This window comes from Rutidosis leptorrhynchoides, chromosome 2 (assembly GCF_046630445.1).
Source record: "Rutidosis leptorrhynchoides isolate AG116_Rl617_1_P2 chromosome 2, CSIRO_AGI_Rlap_v1, whole genome shotgun sequence".
Classification (NCBI taxonomy): Eukaryota; Viridiplantae; Streptophyta; class Magnoliopsida; order Asterales; family Asteraceae; genus Rutidosis; species Rutidosis leptorrhynchoides.
The window spans coordinates 68,361,998-68,384,522 of NC_092334.1; the positions used below are offsets into that span (position 1 = coordinate 68,361,998).

Consider the following 22,525-nt stretch of genomic DNA (forward strand, 5'->3'; position numbering starts at 1 on the left):
CGGTCGATGGTAGAGTCAGTCGGTCGATTGTCAAGAGTCAGTCGGCCGACTGTGTTTATCTGCAGAAGCTGAAGAACAAAGTGACGGGTTTCACCCAACATCGACCAATTCTTGCTCTAGAGCTCGATTACGACCTCAAAACCAACCACATCTTGTACACTAAACACTTAGGATCATAAACCCACAAGATTTTAACACAAACAACACTTAATCAAGCCATTTTAACCGAAATTACTCATTTTGTAAAAACTAACACAAAAACCCAATTTGAGCAAGAATCACTACATGAATCTATGAGAAGCTTACCATAAAATGATCACGAAATCACAGAGAACAAGAAGCTATGAATAATTGAGCTCAAGACCTTGATTTGAAGATTAGGGTTTGATAGGATGTAGAGGTGAGTGAACGGGTGGGTTTGGGGAATTTTCTAGAAAATGGAAGAATAACCTTCCCACCAAACACTTATGAGTCTTAAAACTCATACATCACAATACACGGGTATTTATCAGTTATCTGATATCTTTCGTACATCATTTGGCAACCCAAACGAAGTCCAAATTAAATAAACAAACCTGTTCTGCGACCCTTGTCACAAACTGGTCCTAACCACGTCATCAAATAACAATAAATGTTAATTAAAATAAAAAAACATATAAAACCACCCAACGGCAAAATAGACCATTTCAACTAGGCCCGATTCAAGGATGTTACAATTTAACTACCTAAACATGTTACACTACTTAATTTAGCAATAATTCATGACAAAAATCGGCCATAACCAGTTTATATCAAAAAGCCCCAAATTTCTCAAGAACACAAACCCTAGATTACTCAAAATTTGAAGTTTAAGGCTTCTAATCATGTTAAATAGCATCAATCTAGGTTATACAAGCATAATATATAAGCAATTTAAGCATAATTACACTAAAAATCATTACAATCGAATTGGGTATAAAATTGCTCAAGAACACTAATTTTCGGATTAAATGGTTGTTTTGATGAAGAAATTACCGTTTTCCTTGAGTAATTCCTTGATAGCATCCTTCTCGACATGATTTTGTGAAAGATTTGATGAAAAATGGTGAAAAGAATTCGGATTTGTGTGTGTTTTTGGGTTTATTTTCGCAGTATTTTGGGGTGTGGGTGTGGATACTGATCTGTTCGATCAGTTTATATTTTTTTCTGGAATTTTGATGCTCCGCGAGTCGCGGTGTTTATCCTTATCAAACTCCGTGAGTAGCGGCATTTAATATATATATATTTTTTTATATATAAAAATCTTATACTAATTAAAATCTATAATTAATTAAATTTTAAAAATTTTGTTTATTTTTAGGATGAGGGCGTTTCGGAACGATGTCCTAGTCCGTCCCTCGACAAAATTTTAAAATTTGTCAATTTAAAGCGCGGTTTTAAAAGCAAAGATTTTTGGGTTTTTTAATGTTTTTGGCATACTTTAATTCAATAAGATTAAAAATAATGATAATAAAAGTTCTCGTCCCTCCCTCGGGTAAAGCAATTTCGGTTCAACGACCTAGTCTTCAACTTACGACGAATTTTTAAAAATCATATTTTTAACTTAGCAAAATAAAGTAAATTTTTTGTTTTTTAAATTCACACCAAACTTAAATTTAAAATGCATAAAATTAAAAATTCATATTTTAAAAATTCACATCAAACTTAAATTATATTTTTGTTTTTATACATACAAACTTATATTAAAAATATTAATTTTTCAAATATTTACAATATTAAATATATTAATTTAAAAAGTTTACAATATCAATTTAAGATTTATATATTAATTTTAAAAACATGGTAAAAATAAAATTAAAAATCTTTTTGGCTTTTATCCCACTTTAATCAATCAAATATTATCAAAAATATACGCCCCTCTTTTCGGTAAAGTAATTTCGGTTCCATGACCTAATTTAACTCATGACGAATTTTTGAAATATTTTGAGTTGATTGATTAAAGATATTTATACCTTAATAATAAACGTTAAATTTCGCAGTGATATAATAAATTTTTGTATGATATTAATAATTTCGGTCGCAAGACCTAATTTTATTGAATACCAATTTAATACTTTATAGCGAACAAATTAGCATTTATTATCAAAAGGTTAAAAATAATAAAAATAAAAATAAAAAACTGTACAAACTTACCTGTGAAATAGTATTCTTAGTGATATGCTCTAGCCCACTCATAAGATAGTCGGACTAATTGGTTTTCCATGGCTACATAGGCGTAACCTCGAGCATTTAACGTTTTTTCTTCTAAACATATGAACGGTCCGTCTCTGCATAAAGTAACAAATTCGGTATTTGAATAGGTTTGATTATTTGAACATTTACCTTCGTGTGACCATTTTCCGCATTTGTGACATTTTTCAAGGTGTCGTGCTCTTCTTTTCGCTGCGGATTTTGATTTTCCTTTACCAAATTGTAACTTATTATCTTCGCATCTGGATTCTTTTCTTACTCCATCCAATTTACTTCTGATTAATGATACTAGTTTACTCGGAAGTGTGTCATTATTTCGTTTAGTGATCAAAGCGTGTAGCATTAGACCATGGTTCAGTTCACAGGAAGTCTTTATTTCGTAAAAACCTAAAAAAATAAAAATTCAGAATGGGGGGAGAAGACTAGTTCTTTAGGGTCTGCTAGGGAAAGACCATTCGGGTTCCATTTTCGAGAACTACACGAAAACAGAAAATCTAACTCTAACAGAAATACATATTATCCTTTAAAGACTTGATTCTCCCCACACTTAGTTAGCTGTGATATCGAAATTGTGATTAACTTCGTTGTCAATTTCCATCGGACTATCTATGTAATGTTTAACTCTGTGACCATTAACCTTAAATTCAATCTCATTTGAATTTATTAATTCTACTGTTCCGTATGGGAAAACTCTTTTGACTATGAATGGTCCAGACCATCTTGATTTCAATTTTCCAGGAAATAGCTTGAATCGTGAATTGAAAAGAAGAACTCTGTCTCCTTCTTTAAATTCTTTTGAACTTCTGATTCTTTTATCATGCCATTTCTTCGTTCTTTCTTTATAGATTAACGAATTTTCGTATGCTTCATGTCTTAATTCTTCTAATTCGTTTAATTGATTTAACCGTAGATGTCCAGCTTCATGTAAATCAAGATTACATGTCTTCAAAGCCCAAAATGCTTTGTGTTCAATTTCTACTGGAAGATGACATGCTTTTCCATAAACGAGTTTAAAAGGTGTGGTTCCAATTGGAGTTTTGTAGGCTGTTCTAAAAGCCCAGAGTGCATCCTCCAACTTAATGGACCATTCCTTCGGATTTGATCCTACGATTTTTTCTAGAATACGTTTTAAAGCTCGGTTGGTATTTTCAACTTGTCCACTTGTTTGTGGATGATATGCGGTGGAGATTTTATGAGTTACTCCATATCTTTTAAGAACTTTCTCAACTTGATTATTACAGAAATGAGTACCCCGATCACTTATTAAAGCTTTCGGTGTTCCAAACCTTGCAAAAAGATGTTTTAAAAAGTTGACTACAACTCGTGCATCGCTAGTTGGGAGAGCTTGTGCTTCTGCCCATTTAGATACATAATCAATGGCAACGAGAATGTAGAGATTATTATGAGATTTTGGAAATGGACCCATAAAGTCAATACCCCAAACGTCAAATACTTCACATACTTGAATGACATTTTGTGGCATTTCATCACGTTGACTTATTTTTCCGGCCCTTTGACAAGCATCACAGGATTTGCAAAGAAGGTGTGCGTCTTTGTAAATTGTAGGCCAATAGAATCCAGCATCATAAACTTTTCTTGCTGTTAGTTGAGGCCCATAATGCCCTCATGTTGGTCCTGTGTGACAATGGTTTAAGATTTTACTAGCTTCATCTCTGAATACACATCGGCGTATTATTCCATCTAGACAACTTTTAAACAGATGTGGATCTTCCCAGAAATAATGTTTTATATCACTAAAGAATTTCCTATGTTTTTGGTACGACAATCCTTTTTCAAGGAATCCACATACTAAGTAGTTTGCATAGTCTGCAAACCATGAAATTTCATTATGATCTATCTTCAATAGATATTCATCAGGAAAGTTGTCTTGTATGGCCGATTCATTTAGAACTTCTAATTCGGGATTTTCAAGACAAGAAAGATGATCAGCGGCGAGATTTTCTGCTCCTCTTTTATCTCGGATTTCAATATCGAACTCTTGTAAGAGTAAGATCTAACGGATTAATCGTGGTTTGGCATCTTGTTTCGAAAATAGGTATCTAAGAGCAGAATGGTCGGTATAGACCACCGTTTTTGCTAGAACGAGATATGAACGAAATTTATCAAAAGCAAAGACAATAGCAAGGAGTTCTTTTTCAGTAGTTGTGTAATTTGTTTGTGCTCCTTGTAACGTCTTACTAGCATAATATATAGGTTGAAATCGTTTTTCAATCCTTTGTCCTAAAACGGCTCTCATTGCAAAATCACTTGCATCGCACATAAGTTCGAATGGTAGATTCCAATTTGGCGTTATCATAATCGGCGCATTAGTGAGTTTCTCTTTAAGAATATTAAAAGATTTGATGCATTCATCTGAAAAGATGAATGGAGCATCCTTTTCTAGGAGTTTATTCATAGGAGTGGCAATTTTAGAAAAATCTTTTATGAAACGTTGGTAAAAACCGGCATGCCCTAGAAAACTCCTAACTCCTCTAACATTGGTGGGATGTGGAAGTTTAGCAATTACATCTACTTTAGCTCTATCCACTTCAATTCCTTCCTTTGAAATCTTATGTCCAAGAACGATGCCTTCTTTAACCATGAAATGACATTTCTCCCAATTAAGAACTAGATTTGATTGTTCACATCTAATAAGCATTCGTTCAAGATTAACTAAACATGATTCAAATGTATCACCCAAGACTGAAAATGCATCCATGAAAACTTTCATGCATTCTTCTATCATGTCGTGAAAATTCGCCATCATGCACCTTTGAAAGGTTGCAGGGGCGTTGCAAAGTCCAAATGGCATGCGTTTGTAAGCAAAAGTACCATAAGGGCACGTGAATGTGGTTTTCTCTTGATCTTCTGGTGCAATTGGAATTTGAAAGTATCCGGAAAAACCATCTAGAAAACAATAGTAACTGTTTCCGGCTAACCTTTCCAACATTTGATCAATAAAAGGTAAGGGAAAGTGATCTTTTCTGGTGGCGTCATTTAATTTTCTATAATCAATACATACACGCCATCCTGTTACAGTCCTAGTAGGAATAAGCACATTTTTCTCATTTGTAATGATAGTCATGCCACCCTTCTTAGGCACACATTGAACTGGGCTTACCCATGGACTATCAGAAATTGGATAAATTAAACCCGCATCAAGCAGTTTAATAATTTCTTTCTTAACAACATCTTGCATATTCGAATTTAGTCTTCGTTGGCGTTGCACATACGTTTTATGACCTTCTTCCATAAGGATTTTATGTGTGCAATACGAAGGACTTATTCCTTTAATATCATGAATCTTCCATGCAATGGCTGGTTTATGAGCTTTCAATACAGAAATAAGTTTAGATTTCTCATTTTCAGTAAGAGAAGACGATATTATTACAGGTAATTCAGATTCACCATGTAAATAAGCGTATTCCAAATGGTTTGGAAGTGGCTTTAACTCTAATGTTGGTAGTTCTTCTATCGATGATTTATATCGATATCTGTCTTCTTCTTTTAGCATTTGAATTTCTTCTGTTGTTGGTTCATATCCATTAGCTATTAGTGTAGCTAACATTTCAGTTTCATCAATTGGTTCAGTACTTTCTCCTAAAGTACATTCTCCTGTTCCTTGTAATTCTGGAAATTCTTCTAACAATTCTGCATGTGATTCTATAGTTTGAATATAATTACATGTACCATCTGTAGATTGCGGTTGTTGCATTGCTCTATCAACTGAAAAGGTAACACTCTCGTCCTCTATACTTAGGGTCAATTTCTTACCAAACACGTCTATCATTGCTTTAGCCGTGTTTAAGAATGGTCTTCCTAATATGAGAGGAACTTGAGAATCTTCTTCCATGTCCAGAATAACAAAATCTACTAGAAATACTAAAGTACCAACTTTAACTAGCATGTTCTCCATTATCCCTCTAGGATATTTTATTGATCGATCGGCTAGTTGTATGCTTATTCGTGTTGGTTTTAATTCTCCAAGGTCTAGTTTAGTGTATAGTGAATACGGCATTAAATTTATACTAGCACCTAAGTCTGCCAATGCTTCTATTGAACTAAGACTACCTAGAAAACATGGAATTGTGAAACTTCCTGGATCAGATAATTTTTCTAGTATCTTATTCAACAGCACTGCAGAACAATTAACATTCATAGTAACGGCCGAGAGTTCTTCCATTTTATTTCTATTTGTGATTAGATCTTTCAGAAATTTAGCATATCTAGGCATTCCTGAAATCACATCAATGAAAGGAAGATTTACATTTATCTATTTAAACATATCCAAGAATTTGGATTGCTCGACTTCAAGTCTCTCTCTTTTCATTTTACTCGGGTAAGGAAGTGGTGGTTGGTATGGTTTAACATAAGGTTTTGCCTTTACTGTGTTATCTTCATTAACCTTTTCAACTACCGGTTCTTTTTCCTTATCTTGTTCAGGTTGTAGTTCTTGTGGAGTAGGAATAGCTTCATCAGAAATTACAGGTATTTCAGGTGGTTTAAGTGTTGTACCACTCTTGTGGTAATGACTTTAGCTGTTTTATTCCGGGGGTTAGCATTTGTATCACTAGGTAAACTTTCCGGTTTTCTTTCACCTATTAACCTTGCTAGGTTACTTACTTCTTGTTCCAAATTTTGAATAGAAGCTTGTTGATTTCTAAATACTTGAGCATTTTGTTCATTAGTTTGTTTCTGAGATGTGAAAAACTGTGTTTGAGATTCAACTAGCTTCATCATCATATCTTCTAAATTCGGCTTTTTATCATCGGTTTGTGGTGGTTTGTTTTGAAAATTAGGTCTTTGCTGGTTATAAGTATTGTTGGATACTTGTTGATTACTAGGACCTTGTTGGTTGTTGTATGGAACATTTCGGTTATAATTCTGGTTTTGATTGTAAATTGGTCTTGGCGGTTGATAATTATTCTGATAATTATTTCCAGGCCTTTGGTTTATGTATAAAATATTCTCTCTTTATTCCATTGTTAGTTCAATACTGAGACAATCTTTTGTCAAATATGGTCCTCCACACTGCTCACAACTAATTCGTATTGAGTGTATATCCTTAGTCATCTTTTCCATTCGTCTCTCGACAGCATCTATCTTTGCGAAAATGGAATCTAAGTCATGGCTAGAATCGGCTCTAGCTGCTTTAGATGATCTAACGATATCTTTTTCTTGGTGCCACTCATGTGAGTGGGAAGCAGTGTTATCAATAATTTTGTAAGCATCAGTTTCGGTTTTCTTCATAATGGAACCACCAGCTGCTATATCGATGTCTTTCCTTGTAGTGATGTCGCATCCTTGGTAGAATATTTGTACTATTTGACAGGTGTCTAAATCATGTTGCGGACATCCTCTCAATAACTTACCAAATCTTGTCCATGCCTCATATAGAGTTTCATTTGGCTTCTGTGTGAACGTAACAATTTCTTCTTGAAGTCTTACGGCTTTAGATGCAGGAAAGAATTGTTTAAGAAAATTTTCAACTAAAACATCCCATGTATCAATCGCCCCTTCAGGTAACGATTCCAACCAATCTTTGGCTTCTCCCTTTAAAGTTCAGGGAAATAACATGAGATATATCTGTTCATCCTCAACTTCTCGGATTTTAAATAGTGTGCAGATCCTATTAAAGGTACGAAGATGTTCATTTGGATCTTCCGTCAGTGCACCACTAAATTGGCATTGATTAGTCACCATATGTAGAATTTGTCCTTTGATTTCATAATCTGGCGCATTAATGTCAGGATGAGTAATTGCGTGACCTTGGCCAGTGCGTTTAGCTCTCATTCGGTCTTCCATACTTAAAGGTTCCAGATTTTCCATGATTGAATTTGTTGAATCTGAATCACTAGAGGATTCTGATTTAATGGTTCGTTCCTCAACAATCTCTGTTTGAATGATTGGTGGTTCCGGAGGAAAAATTAATGGTTCAGGATCTATGAATCGTCCCTGAATATTCTCCGAATTCTCAATTGTGAGGTCGGGTTCAAAAAATGGATTATCGGAAATTTGAATTGGAGTACTTGGTCGACTGGATGACGATTCTAAAGAAAAATCAACGGCGACAATATTAGCTAGATGTCTTGATCTGGTTACAGGTGGTGAACGTACAAAAGGTGGTGAACGTCTTGCTCGGTGCATTCACTGAATATCCTATTAGTTTTTAAAAGGAAAGAAAAATTATATAAGTTATCCAATTAATAGACTTTTCTGATTTTGCCCACGTTTCGAATAGCCAAAAGATGCAGCAGAGGGGCAGGATTCGTTTGGTCTTAATATAATTGAGTACTGTTTGGCTCCAATAACCCGGTCCACGTACAAATCCAACTATTACTACGAACCAAAAAATTTTGATGTCTATCAATTTAACCACTTAAAATAAATTTTCGTAATTTTAAGAAATTTAGAGAAGAAGTAGAAAAAAAAATTCTAAGTCCTAAAAACTAGAATGGCGAGAAATAAGAAAGAAAGAGAGCGCGTCGAAAAACGTCGAAAAATAAAAGATCGAAAAATAATAGGCGTCGAAAAATAAAAATAAGAAAGTAGCGCGTCGTAACTTAAAAAGGAACTAAAATCTAAAAATTAAAAGTTGCGTCTAAAAGTATTAAAGCTTAAAAGAAAAACTATATCCCAAATGCCAATAACTTAAAAAGGTACTAAAACTTAAAAAGGCGTCGCAAAATTCTAAAGCACCTAAATCTTAGTCTAAAGAAAAAGCACTTAAGGGATTTTACGGCAAAGCCTAAAAATCTAGAAGTAGAAAAAAAATAACTATGGCAAAAACTATGACTTAAAACTAAATACGAATGATAAAAATACAAAAATTATGAATAAACGATTAAAAAAATACAAGAATAAAAATAAGATTAAAATTGATAAAATTATTTAATTTTATAAAAATATTATTTTTATATATTTATATTATAAAAGTATTAATGTTTATATATAAATAAACTAATTATAATTAATTATTACTAATTAAATTGAAACTTAAATTAAATATTAAACTAATTAACCCTAATTGATAATAATAATAATAATAATAATAATAATAATAATAATAAATACTCCGTAATTAATGCTTACTAGGGTTTCTGTGTGACCTGTCTGGGCGGATCCGCGAGTCGCGGTGAACCCAGTTCAAAAACCCCGCAAGTCACGGAGATTGCAGGTTCAACGTGTACCAGGTTCAAATTTGACAGGTTCAGTTTTTATTATATTTTTTTTATATTTTTATGTTTTATATTTTCTGTTTTAATAATTAAATAAAATATTTATATAAATTAAATAAAAACTTATGTTTTAAAAACTAAAATAAAAATAGAAATACTTTATAATTTTATAAAAATCTTAAAAATAGATTTATATATATATATATATATATATTTCGGTTTTTTTTTATGTGTTTATGTGGCGTTTCGCTTATTCGTTCCCCGGCAGCGGCGCCAAAAATACTTGATGTTATGCGAGGTGTATATGAAATAGCTTTATTTTTACAACTAAATACTATTAAATATACTACAATTTTACACAAGTTATTTATTTATTTATCAAGTGGATATACTTAAACCTTGCTACAACACTTATAGGCAGTGTACCTAATCGTACAGTAGTGTAGTTTTTAGTAAGTCCGGTTCATCCACAGGGAATCTTTTAAACAAAGCTTAACGCTATATTAGTTTTAATTTATAAAAATACAAATATATATATAAATAATATTATTATTATAAAGGGGGGGTTTTTATCGTTTAATGACCGGTTTGTCGATTTTTAAAACTTTAGTCGCAGTTAAAACCTAATGTAAAATATTAAATAAATAAAAGACTTAATTTAAAGCATAAAGTAAATAATCGATAATGAAATTGCGATAAATAAAAGTGCGATAAAATAAAATTGCGATAATTAAAAAGTACGATAATTAAAAGTGCAATAAAATACAATAACAATAAATAAAAGTGCGATAATTAGAAGTGAAATTTAATATAAAATAAAGGAAATTAAATATGAAATAAAAGAATTATGCTTATTTAAACTTCCGTAATCATGATGTTTGACGTGTTGATTTTAGTTTTATGCCCATGGGTTAATTGTCCTTTGTCATGAATTATTTAATATGTCCGTCTGATTTTTGTCCATAACAGTCCATCAGTCATAAATATAAAGTGCGAGTATCCTCGTCAAATTATCCTTATACCCGAAGTCAAATATTCCAATTAATTGGGGACTTAAACTGTAACAAGGTTTTAATACTTTGTTTAATAATTACACCAGGATATCAACTGCGTGTAACCCAAGGTTTTAATACTTTGTTATCAATTATGCCAAGTGTTCTTGTACATAATTTCACCCCTGTTTTAATAATTTCATAGACTATTAATCCATTCTCGTGTCCGGTTAAATGAACGATTATTCGTACATATAAATACCCCGCCCATCGTGTCCGATCGAGTGTATATGGTTATTTATGGGGATGTCCAATTGTAAATCTTTATATTAAAATTAACAAACTATCATTTAGTTAAACACATATAAAGCCCATTAATAGCCCATAGTCTAATTTCCACAAGTGTCGTTCTTTTGTCCAAACCCCAATTATGGTACAAAGCCCAATTACCCAAATTTAAATATTTTTAGCCCAACATCATGATTACTTCGGATTAAATAAGCATAATAACGGCTTAGCTACGAGACATTAATGAAAATAATATAAACATAACTTGTAGTGATTTATTAATAGCGTAGCGTTACACGGACAGAATTTTAACTTATACACTCAAAATATTCGCTTAACATAACCTTATTATTATTAATTAAAATTAAAATTAAAATTAAAATTATAATTATAATTATAATATATATATATATATATATATATATATATATATATATATATATATACGTTTTTGAGAGATAGATAGAATTAGGATATATAAAACTCGAAAAATGTGTGGCCTTTTATAGGCAGTTTGGGACCAGGTATCTCCGCGAGTCGCGGCACTCTTGTTCTTCAAACTCCGCAAGTCGCGGAGTTCGACTTTACAGCTCATCCATTTTGGATCTTTACTTGCCGACGGATTTTAATAATATAAATATAATATAATTATATAATTTATATAATTAATTATATATTATATTATATTTATATACATAATTAATTTGTAACTTTCGGTCCGTTGCGTCGAGCGTTGAGAGTTGACTCATGTCCCGGTTGCGGATTTTCGAACGTCCTTGCGTACAATTTAATATCTTGTACTTTGCGTTTTGAATCTTGTACTCTTGTAATTTCGAGACGTTTCTTATCAATAATTGGAACCTCTTTGATTGTATTTTGTACTTTTGAGCTTTTTGGTCGTTTGCGTCTTCGATTCATCGAATCTGTCTTTTGTCTTCACCTTTTATTATTTAAACGAATATCACTTGTAAATAGAACAATTGCAACTAAAAGCTTGTCTTTCTTGAGGGATAATGCTATGAAATATATGTTCGTTTTTAGCATTATCATTAGTATTAGGGCTCCTTTTATTAAATAGTTCTTCAGGTGCTTGGGTAAGAACATATTCTTTATCAAGGTTGAGTCCCTGCTGATACTTGACAGGTGTCTGAAATATTTTCTTTCCATTAGAGTTCCTAGAGTTTACTTGTTTTCTAGGTGTGGGTTGTCCGCTTTCACTATCCTTACTAGCATTCAATGGATTTTTCAGGATAGTGATTGGTTTGGATTTTGGTGTCACAAACTCAGAAACTTTTTCATACTCTGAATCAGATTTACTGTCCTCAGCTAAGCCTTCAACAACCGGCTTAGTGTTGTCTGATTTTTCATTCTCTACAGGCTTAACACTTAGGATTTCACTAAGGCAAGAATCAGAAGGTTTATTAATGTACTCATTCCTAAGAGGAGGAGGACACTCTTTATAACCTAAACCCTTTTTACCATCATTCTTGTTATAGACAGTATAGTCAATGACATATGACATTCGCTGCCAAGTGTCATTTCTAGCCTTTTCTGACTCATACTTAATCTTAAACTCTTCCTTTTCTCTCTTAGCACATTCAAGTTGATTTAAGTACATCATTATGGCCTTTTGGTCACCTGAAATTGTAGCTCTTAAATCATGAACTTGATTTTCTAGAGTTTTGATTGTCTCCCTGAATTCCTTTTTGTTGTTAAACTGAGTTAAATTAGTCTCGTATAGGCCTTTTACTTCAAGATAAGCTGCTTTAACAATCCTAAATTCCTGTTTTACTTCAGGACAATAGATACATCCTAAGGGGATATCATTCAGTTTAGAAACTATGGATTCAAGTTTAGCAATTTCTAACTTATGAACAGCACACTCGTTACATACCAAAGGAAATTCAGTTTGTACCTTAGAGTCACTTGATGTGTTTGCCATGAACGCATATTCCTTTTCTTCGGTCTCTGATTCAGGTTCAGATTCTGAACTAGAACTGGAACAGTCAGAATTACTTAACTCAACTGTAGTCTTGACATCATCTACCACAATAGTTTCGCCATCTGATGAAGACGAACTACTGTAATCAGTCCATACATCGCCATCATTGTGCATTGCGCATTTGAACTTCTCATACACTCTCTTGTTAAGAACACCTCTTCTAACATATCTGATCATTGCATAAGTTCGCTCAATTCTTGCTTCCATCTTGGAGATGTAACACATGCATTCATTTGCAGTACCAACACAACCAGCTTTCTCTCTCTCTTGTTTCTCACTTTCAGTTTCTTCTTCGGTCTTAGGCATTCTAACAACGTTAGCATGATTTTCATCATCAGCAAATACTGTCCAATCACAACCTTCGTCTGAATATGTTGCAATTAAGCCTTTTGCTTTATCATTTCTGATAGTATCACTGCTCGTTGTTTCAACTGGCACATTAACCTTTGTCTTATTATACTGATTGTGAAATGGGTTGTGAAAACTAGTTTCTGTGGCGTGGTACATGTTCTTTTGAAGTGTCCTAACTCATTGCAATTAAAACATCTCACTTTTGACATATCAAAACCTAACTTAGTATCTCTAGTAACACCTAAGCTCTGTTGACCTGTCCTTTTCAGAAATTTCTTCGCTCGTCTAATCACACTACCTATAGCCCAGAGGATATCCATCTTTTCAAGTTCATCCTCGTCAATCTGCTCATAATCTTCTGCTTCTAAATGAGCATTACCAATTTGACCACCAACCATTTCATTATAAGAATTAACTACCAAAGCAACTAAAGCCATATCTTCCTCTACAACTGAAAGGGGCCTAGTCCTTAAATTCTCAGTGTTGAGAACTACAGTTTTTGGCTCCTGTCTAATGGTGGACTGATTTGAACTAATAGGCTTATTTACTTGGGTTTGAAACATCACATTTTGAGCAGGTTGTGATCTATTTACAGCACTATCACTAGAAACAAACGCTGTTTGTAAGGGAGCATGAACATTACTCAAACCAGAAGTTCCAGCTTTGTAAATTATAGGACTCTGCTGACCCTCAAGACGTTTCTTCTTGGTTTCCATATCCAAGTCCTTTACCATCAATTTTGATGTGAATTTATCTAGGGTCAGTGATTCACCAGCAGACGAAGCTCTGTCTTCTATCTGTTCAATAAACGCATCCCACTTGTGTGGTAAACCATCTGTTAATTGTTTGATAGCTTTCTGTTCTGTAACTTCTACACCTAAGTTACCCAATTCAAAGACAAGATGACGATAACGAATGATTGTCTCTTCTAACGTTTCATGACTTAGAGCATCAAACCTTTTCCATTCACTTTTGATTACTTTAGCTTTCTTTTCACGATACGCCTTATTTCCTTCTACACCTATCTTAATAGCATTTCAAAGAGAATATGATGTTAAGTGCATTTGATATTGATGATAAATATCACCGTCTAAACCCTGAGTCAATTGAGAATAACATCTACATTATAAGGCATATGTTTCTTTTTCTGTCACGCTATAATCTTCATACTTTTTACTATTACCATCAGTACCTAAAGGCTCTTTATATTCATGCTGTATCAAATCCCACATTCTAGGATCAAGGCCTCTAATGTAATTCATAAACCTAGACCTCCATCTAATGTAATCATTTGTATTATCAAGTCTAGGAGCACGATTGGCACTGCCTGATTCACTATCAGGTAGTAAAATGTTTTGAACGCCGGAAGTAATTGCCATTGCCTGATCAGACATCGCTAAAATTAATTAAGGAAGAATCTGATCCAAAGTCGGTCGACTGTGGTTGACAGTCGATCGATGAACAGTTACAGTCGGTCGATTGTTGGTGACAGTCGGTCGATGAACAGTTAAAGTCGGTCGATTGTCAATGATTAATCGGTCGAAGTTCTGTTTACATTTAGTCAAATGGTATTACTTTTCTCAATCGGTGGATGTTACTTCAATCGGTCGGTTTATAACTAAAGTCGGTCGGTTTATAACGAAAGTCGGTCGGTTTAGAACATAAGTCGGTCGGTTTTGAGACAATCGATCGAACGAATTACAATCGGTCGAACGAGTGACAGTCGGTCGAAATACATGAAAATCGGTCGATTGGCACCTAAGTCGGTCGACTGTGATTTCTCTCAGAGCTAGAATCCAAAAATCAGGTTTTTGACTTCTAAACGATTTCAAGCTCAATTTTCGAACTAAAACTACTGACCAACACCTTAAACAACTTAGAATGACTTCTGTAAACACTCTAAAGCAATTAAAACCAAAGGATTAACGTAAAAGTATACAAAATTCAATCCAAAACCAATTTTTGACCCAAAAATATACCAAGAACTCGTTTAAAACAATTGATTCAGCAAGCCAATGCTCTGATACCACTTTGTAGACGCTGTGAAAGGATCTTAGAATCAACCTAACACGATCTAGAGGCGGAATAACACTAGAACGAGCTTAAACGAATATCTATGGGTTTTCGGGTTCGTACAAGTCAAACCAAGATTAGATCTTGATAAACACGAAGCCTAGACTGACATTCTGTGGTATTTGGACATGAAGATTGAGAGAGACCCGACCTGGAACTGTTTGTGTGTATGAAAATATACAGAGTGATTAACCAAATTAATGGAGATTAATTTGACTTAAATACATCAGTTCCTATGTCGGTCGACTGTGGATGACAGTCGGTCGACTGACTATGTCAGTCGGCCGACTGTCGAGTGACATTACAGATACATTTAAACATTTACAAATATATAAAGTAACAAATCGACAATCAACGTTTAACAAAATTACAGGTTACAATATGATTGAAATAAAACATTAAAGTTCATGGAACTAGGGATTACAAAATATGCACTAACAACTTCTTTGCTAAGGAAATAATGCTAAATATTAGTAAGCTAAATATGAATCTAAGGCGCCATATCATGTTCGTGTCCCAACTCAATCATGACCCATCATCGTCGAATAGGTGAAATTTAGGGTGACGTTCATTTGTCAACGTTATCAGCAATTGATGTATCTTGGATATTTATTTGGAAGAAAATCAAGCGCAATATTATAATTCGTACCCTCTACGGTTTAACAACCAAAGTCGTCATCATCAATCTCCAACCATGTTTGTGTCTCATCGGTTTGTACATATCTTTGATTTTGAGTACCATCAAACTCTTGTTCAAAAAGTTCCATATGAAATCCAAGTTCCTTGCACATCATTAATTCTTCTCCCATCCAATCAGCACCAAGATATACCTCATTTAAATCATAACTTGTTGGCAATATTTGTTGTTTGTTGGTAGTTAGATTGACGACGTCTAGTTTCACAAGCTTATCATTGACCACAAACGCAACTTGATCATGTTCTGCAAATCGAACTTTTTTACTGCTCTTATTCTTCTTCTTGCTACTGCTTTTAGTACTGTAAACTTGAGGTCTTTTTGACTTACATTCTTCTCCATTGATGGTAACAAAAGTAAGCTTATCAACTAGGATTGAGAATACAAAAGTGGCAAAAGCAGCCATGAAAAGTTGTTGCACCATCTCCATTTTTTAATGGCACTTTTTTTTTGTTGGTAGAAATATTATTTGAGAAGATATATTGTATATATAGAAAGTGGCGAAAACAGAATTTTTTTCACCCGGGGTGAAATTTTTTTTAAAGCGTATCAACTTTTTTTGGTAAAATATGGAGGTTTTGGGGAAAAATATGGTGATTTTTGAGCAAAATGTGGAGGTTTTTAGGTAAAATATGAAGGTTTTGGGGCAAAATATGGAGGTTTTGGGGCAAAAAAAATTCCACCGGGGGCAAAGTCGAAAAACCCAAAATTTTTACACTAAAAATTGCAAATCGACTGGGGGCATCTGCCCCCCTTGCCCCATGCTATTTCCGCCACTGTATATAGATAGAGGGCAGAGAGTTCAAATGAACATATTATAATTGTTTGTTGGTTGAGAAAGCAAAGAGCCAAGTGCCAAGTATATTCTATGTGTTGTCATAAGAATCAAAACAAGAATATTGAGGTTATTTTGAACACGTCTTAAAGCTTTCTAGTTTATTTATATCATCAAAAATTGTAATTAACCATCCCAAATTCCCAATATAGCCTATTTGGGGCGATAATAACTTCACAAAAGTTCTCATGTTTGTTTATATATATTGAGGTGACCGGTAAAAAAGTTGAAAATGATCACAAACTTAGTTCGCGATTAGATATGTACATCTCAGTAAATATAATTGCTTATCATAAAAAAAAAAAATATAGAGATGAGATTATAACATCATTTGAACACATCTTACACTAGTGATATTAAGACTTTTTGACTGACGAGTAAAAATAATCTAAAATACAAAACATTTCTTAAACAAAGGTTATAGATTTACAGCTTACAAAAGTAACCAGACCAAACATAATCTACTATTGTTTACTTGTTTTAGTTTATATACTGTAACATATAACGTGTTTGTATGGACTTTACTATGTTTGCCTTTTGTTTTTAGTAATGTGTGTTTAATAAAACTGAATGATCTAACGTTGAATGGTTCATAATCTGAATCATTCAAAGCCTCTAAACAAAGTTTGTTCTAAATGAAAATAAATTGTTTGATAATAATTTAGAATGAACGATATAAACTGAGTAAAATTACCTTATCAAAGTGTAACAAGATTAAAATATTCAATATACTTGTTAGTTAAGTGTTCAGGATAGGATTTGATGAGAAAATTACAGAAAATTTAGGCTCTTAATGGTTAAGAGAGTGTTTCATCTTTGAATGGTTCAGAATTCTGAATCATTCAACATCATATGTCATTCAGAGGTCAGAAACAAACGCACTGAATGCTGAATGGTTCAACATTCATCACTGAACCATTCCATTAAGAGGAAAACAAACGCACCCTTAGTTGGATATTATATCTAATGTTACTATCAACGAGCATATTAAAACTTGCCGAATGTCACTACTCACTAGATGGAAAGCAATAGTTTAAACTTTCACTTGTTTCCGATAGTTGCATATAGTTTTGGCCTTTCGTAAGTAAGATATTACTACGGAGTATATTATAAGATCCACTAAATGTCAATTTGTTATATAAAAATAGCTTAGTAAAATCAGCTAAACTCATACTGATCCAAGACTCCTCATTTTATTAAAGTATAAAGAGGCTTATACCATAATATATTCTTTACACCACTCATTGCACCTTATAATATACTAGTTTTAATAGCCCGTGCGTTGCACGGTGGCTTAAAAACTTAGTATACTAATACATTAATGTTGGTACATATTGTATGTGTTATACATTAAATACGCAATTAAACGTTTTTTTGTTACATTGTAGCATATGGTAAAGAAGCAACCTGCAAAATCCGCGTATTTACTCAAGCGGGTCAAAATGGTCACCATTATACTCAAAAAATGGGTCAACACTTTCCCAAGTATTTGGGTCAGGGAGTAACTAACATCTCACAAAACTAACTCTACAAATTCTCAAAGTGATAATTGACCAATTCGATGCAGAAGGGCCAAACGAGTCAAAGAGTCGAAATGGACAATAAAAACAATTGTAACATTATAACACCCGTTTTATACTCATTTCACTCTAATATAAGCAATTTAAGATATTTTACAAATGACTATTATGACGACTATATCAATTAACGAAATGAACAGAGGGTGACCATAGACACTAAAATTTTTGCTATTAACATGTGTTGTCCAATATAGACATTTGACATTTTAAAGTCAAACTATCATCACTAAATTACCTACTGAAAAATTCCATTGCTCTTCCCTTTCAAAAATTGTTGTTCTTAGTTAATTATTCCCATGTAAAAACTTACGATGACCAAATCCCTCACATTCTGATGCAGTTGACTATCAGAAGTCAACATAGTCGAAAAGGACTTCAACGTGGACAATCCTCAATCAGTGACTTTACGATTTGACCAGCTCCACATCCACGTAAATTGCAAATACATTTTAATTCCTTTTTATTTGACCTAGAAAAAGCTGATGCAACCCATTTTGATCACTCACAAACCCGCAACAACTCAAATGATGACATTATACATCTAGACTTGTTACAACCATTTTAATCCAATTTTACACCATAGATTTTCTCCTCGAAAATAGAAAGCCATAACAATAACAATGCCTGTACAGATATCTGAGTCCAAGTGCCAAATGTCGTTGTGATATTTCTTCAATTTTGTTGGCGCAAGTTGCATTAGTTTCCTTTGACCAAATAACATCTGAACAATTAAGACGTTGACGTAAATACAATACAATATTATTGACATAAAAAATCTGAATATACATCTAACTTTAAACGCTTGACCCGTTTGGTGACCAATTGGGAAATGTTCAATGTGGACACATCCCATATCTCGAAAATCATAGCACATATTGAAAATTACATTTGAAACGAAGATGGTGACTTCACATCATCAAAGTTCACGGAAATGGGTTACATTGGACCCTGTCATACTTTCCACAATAACCAAAATAAGCCGAAAACATGCTGTGCATAATTTCTTAAATCAGCATATGGGACGTGTCCACATTGACCGGTTCCCAATTGGACACCAAACGGCCCAAACTATAGTTCATTTTGTATAAACTATCGTCGCACAGATTTATAGAAACTATAAGATCGTAAGAGAAATGCTTATCAAATAGAAAAAATATCAGTACTTTTATCACACTGTAATTTTCGTAAAAACTAAATGTGTTGCATATCAAATACAAAAAACACACATTAAGAAAACATTAGTCATTTTAACACTTGGAATAATGTTTGAACCATTATCTCAATTAAGAATTTAGATAGAAAGATGCATGTATAGTAAATTTACTAAGTATGTTCTCCCATACACAATCAGATATAGACTATAAAGTCAATCATCTGCATATTAAACAAAACATCCACCATAAGGAAATGTTTAAGCATACACATTGTAATAAAATAAGTTACGTGACAATAGCATACCATTGTGAATGCATAGTACCTATTTGTGGTGAATTAGAATCATAGCATTATAAAAAGTCAGACGCTTGGTCTACTCTGTATACGTTCCTGCTAAAAAAAATTCGCTAAATATTGCCAAAAAATGTAGATGGAAGTATGGAACTACCCAAACCATTATTGAAATGAGCTCTAAATTGTGTCAGCGGGAACCAAACACATTTTGACCCATTGCCCATGTTGCCACTTGATAATTTTAGTGTTATTTAAGTAGATGTTAAATGTCAAATCTTTAATTTATATGTCATGGGTTACTTACATACTTGGTAATTTACGGCAAATTGTAGGCAAATAACAAAAGAAGCATCTAAAGATCTGTACAAAGACAACATTTCAACATTTCAAATCAATTTCACACGTAAAAGGTGCTTTCGATTCAGTATATTCCAAAAATAGTATAACATAGTTTAGAGGACTTTCGATCTGAATAAATAACTTCTACCCGGTGGAACTTCACACTGGCATAATTACAACAGTTATATCATTCTAACAAAAACCCTTGATTAAAATTTAATCAAGCTACAACCACTCACAAAACCATTAAGATTATAAACTCACGTGTTGACTCGATAAAGAAAAGCGTAGATGTTGCAATGTAAAAAATAAGCTCACCCCATCCGATTTCAAGTCTTCCTTCATACAAGGTGAAATCTTTTTTAGCTACAACCATACTCCGTTATGTAAGATGAACCTGTAAAATTGAGATCACACAAAGTTCAACATATTCATATCACAACAAAAGCTTCCATTGCTACCAAATCTATTCAACATACTGTTGAGTCAGAGTTACAACAACGGATTTGCTGCAATTGCTTCCCTTCTCAAACATACCACACTAACAAATAAACATAAATCAGTAAGAAAACACAGTTCTTTTATATTGAACAAAGAGAGAGAACCTTTTGCGGTATCATATGTTATACCTATAACTGCCTATAGAATAATCAAAATTACTTGTGCAATAAGGGTTATACCTCCAATGAATTAACCTTAACGATTTCCCAAACACTTGTGCCAATTCTGCCTACTTAAGTATCACAAGTTTCTGATGTATAGATTTCGATTCCTTCTTCTTCATTGCAATAGCATCATCATTTAGATAATTTTTTGTTTTCCATTTCTGCTTCAATCGTCAAAACGTGAAGTAAATTGAGATAAACATATCATTCGTAAGATTATCTAGTTACCGTAAATTGATTAAAAGTTAACAATAAAACAATTGAGAATCATAAATGTGCTTACAATGACTTCGAATGAGACTCCTAAATCCGAAACACAAATACGATCAGGAAATTAAACCCTCACTTATGTGAAAATAAAACAAACATCACTAAGAGGCCTTCGAATCCAACTTGTGTTTATTTAGACATTGAACGTATCACCAAGAGGCATACCAGATCTGGATCTGAGTCGCGATTGTTACACTCCACCCAAATCTGGACAAATTTTGGACAAATTTTTTATAACTTGCACTAAATTTGGAGAAATTTCGACCCATTTCACCTATCAAAACTGTATTTTCAAATCCCCTTTTAGCAAAATTTGTTGGTATGTTTGACCACATTTTAGATAAACTAAACCCAAACATTCATTCATAAAAAACGGGTTAGAATTGCCACCTCTTAATACAAACTTAAGAATATGAAATCAGAAAATCAAACCCCAATAGTAAAAAAATACATCCAAAATTACTTAAAATGAAACACACTTAAAACGATTGGTAGTGCAAATCAATTATAATACCTATTGATATAATCAATGAATTTGAGTACCACAAATGTTACTTTCTCTTAGGTATATTGTTTCAAAATCCATATTGAATTAATCAATAATAACGTACCTTAGAATCGTAACGACTGAATTGTTTGTCTTTGAAACGCGTTTTTAGGGTTGCAAATACAGATCCTTTGAATCCATAATCAAAGGAAGAATTAGAAACACAGAACACATTATCTGCATATTTCTTCAAACACTAATACTTATTAAAAAACATTGTCGACAAACACATATATTAAAGAGTTAAGAAACAATACAAACATACCAACACTATCAGAAGCTCTGATTTCATCGGACAAGCCAAGAACGGCAGCATTAGAGGACCGAGTACAATCATCTCGAATACGCAGAGGGCATCGAATGTTGATTGATGTTGAACAAATACTTCTATTTAAATTGATGTACAGACAGTTTGAATGGAATTTCTTTTTGTGGTGGATTTGAATTGCAATTTCGTAAACCTAATTTTTGTGCTGTGGAAGACTGATCGTCAATTAGGGAGTTAAATCTCGAAAGCCCTAATTGAAGATAGGTATGGAGTTAGGGATTTGAATGACAAAAATTTAGGGGTCACAAGAAAGAGCAAGAAACGTCTGCTTTGATTTTGCTTTCAATATGTGGCGAATTAGAAAAGGACAGGTGTCACGTTGTGAGAAAAACTTTTAAGAATAGGGAGTAGGTAGATAGCCACGTGGCAAATGCTTAAGAATTATAATAATTATAATAATAATAATAATAGGTTATATATAGATAGATAGATAGATATAGATAATTATAATTATATATTAAAATTAAAATTATGATATAATAATAACTATAAAGAAATAATAAAATAATAACAACATAATTAATATTAATAATTAATTTATAATAATAATAATAACTAGAAAAAAAATTCGACCGCACGTTGCTGCGGTTGTATTCGACGCGTGGTCAAATTTGGATATATACGTTGTTTAGTACCTAATATATCTAGTAGGTTGGGTTGTTTGTTGGACGTGTATGTATATGTATGTAATATAGGCCGAAATAT

At 33.0% G+C, this 22,525-nt stretch overlaps 1 long non-coding RNA gene across 3 annotated transcripts; it reads right to left on the reverse strand.

Annotated features, from left to right (window-relative positions):
- Positions 1-18,095: 18,095 nt before the first annotated feature.
- On the reverse strand, positions 18,096-22,101 carry LOC139890991 (uncharacterized). Of its 3 annotated transcripts, none has more exons than XR_011773490.1 (5): positions 21,758-22,101; positions 20,959-21,669; positions 20,691-20,836; positions 20,329-20,551; positions 18,097-18,943 (listed from the first exon to the last, which is right to left on the reverse strand). It is a non-coding gene; the product is annotated as an uncharacterized lncRNA (long non-coding RNA). The 3 variants fall into 3 exon arrangements; XR_011773489.1 differs by having other exon boundaries at positions 18,100-18,943; positions 20,691-21,152; positions 21,557-21,669; XR_011773488.1 differs by having other exon boundaries at positions 18,096-18,943; positions 20,691-21,669.
- Between the last annotated feature and the right edge of the window lie 424 nt (positions 22,102-22,525).